Genomic DNA, 1857 nt, shown 5'->3' with positions numbered 1-1857 from the left:
GGGGGGGGGGGGGGGGGGGGGAATAAGCAGATTCATGATTGGAGGGAATGATCAGAATTATTCTGTTATGAATACTGCAGCTCCACCATTGGATGATATAATGCAATACATTATAAGGCCTTCACTGCTTTGGCACAATTACTCTGGAAGGTGTTCAGTCACTCACAGAGATCTGAATGGACCTGCATAATCCAAGAGAGAGCTGAAAATGCTACAGCTGCCTGGACAAAGTATAAAGTGGATGAGAGTGTTTATTGACATGCACAAAAACAAATATAGCTCAGGAATAATATAATGGTTCAAACTTTGCCTATTATGTTGTGAGAGGCTTTTCCTCTGCAGGAATGTCTGTCTTTCCAGAACTTTATGCCCCATTGTTCTTATGTATGAATCACCACTTCAAAACACGCAGCGAACAAGCTCAAAGAAGTACTTCGAGTCACTGATTGATCTGGAAAGGTTACAGCAGTGTATGGATATTACACAAATGTAGTAACCTTTGTGAGCTATTTGCAAGCTGGAAGAGATGCCATTCAGTAGGACAGTCTAATTGCTTCAAAACTGTTTGATGCATTTCTGCAGGAAAGAAAGAACAAAGAGGGAGCTAATGGAAACTTCATTCTTTGAAAAGTCCCGCCCCCCCCCGCAACACACACAACCAGTTAATAGAATTTTTAATGTACTACTGAGAATATGCACTGAGCCCGCTGCCGGATGTGACGGTGAAGCACTGCAGCAATGTTTATCCATGGGCACAGGAACTTCAATGTGAAAGAGAAAACTAGGGAGTACAGAGCCAATCCTGTTTTTCCTAGACAGCCTAATTATTGTTCTCTGTGGAAAAGGCAACATTAGCTTCAAAGATCTTTTAAAGATAGTCTATTGTGTAATGAAATTAATACAGAGATTGCATATCAACCAACAGGAGTCAATGCTTTGACAAGTATGTTACTTAATTCCATCTGGTGGCAGAAGCTCTTTAAAATTCCATGGCTTAAGGGAACTGGGAGATTTCAGATAGTGCAGCATTTTCTAATGATGATAGCAGTAGGGAATTCATTTTAAATATATTCTTGTGAAGAATTTACTGCATTGTGTCTTTATGCACTCTTATTCCCACTGCATATGCATTCCCTTTTCAATGGCAACCAAAGGAATCCATTAACTACAGTTATATTCCTGGACATACATTTACTTCTGCATAAACACCTCATCCCCATTGCTGCTGAAGCAGATATATGTATAAAATCAAGTTTTTAAAAACATTTCCCAAAACATAGTCTCTCCACTTATTCATGAACTTGGGCAGGGAAGGAAGCAGAAATATAAATAAACTTGCAAATTTATCGGCATAATCACTATGTTTGTTGCTAAGAGAAATGTGAAAAGGAGATGGGTATTCGACAAAGACTGAGAGGGTGTGGGCTGATATCTTTTGTAATGACTTGGTGGAGGAGTCTGTTCTCCACTTAATGTGCTTTTTCCTGCATTGCACAGGGAAATAAATCAGCATGTGCATGCTCAGGCTGGGACAAACATAATAACAAGTACAAACCTACATATAAAAAGAAAGTATTTGGGGGTATTAAGGAATTTGTATATGAGCAATGTCTGCAGACATCTTATTAGGCAGAGCACATATCTTTTTTGGCAATCAGAATCAAGGTCTGGTTCTTGTCACTTTAGCAGAGCCACATGAGGAAGTCAGTAGAATGCAGCCAGGTACAGGTGATCGGAAACTGGCCTATACCCAAAGCAGAACAGAAGTTCAGCACACAGAGACTAATTTAAAAATTGCAGGACTCAGTCTGAAATTTGCGTCCCTATCCCCACCAGAGGGTGAATGTGTGTCCTGTT

The 1857-nt window shown here is 40.0% G+C and overlaps 1 long non-coding RNA gene across 1 annotated transcript in view; it reads right to left on the bottom strand.

The window, feature by feature from the left end:
- Positions 1 to 233: 233 nt before the first annotated feature.
- The window catches only part of LOC109302514, a 9034-nt gene continuing 7410 nt past the window's right edge, over positions 234 to 1857 (bottom strand). The window contains exon 2 of the long non-coding RNA XR_002098817.1: positions 234 to 576. This is a non-coding gene — a long non-coding RNA (uncharacterized LOC109302514). The remainder of the gene's footprint in view (positions 577 to 1857) is intronic.

Source organism: Gavialis gangeticus, unplaced genomic scaffold (genome assembly GCF_001723915.1).
Source record: "Gavialis gangeticus isolate Ggan-Ray unplaced genomic scaffold, GavGan_comp1, whole genome shotgun sequence".
Lineage (NCBI taxonomy): Eukaryota > Metazoa > Chordata > Crocodylia > Gavialidae > Gavialis > Gavialis gangeticus.
The sequence above is the reverse complement of the archived record's forward strand: the minus strand, read 5'-3'. Positions and strand labels throughout refer to the sequence as shown.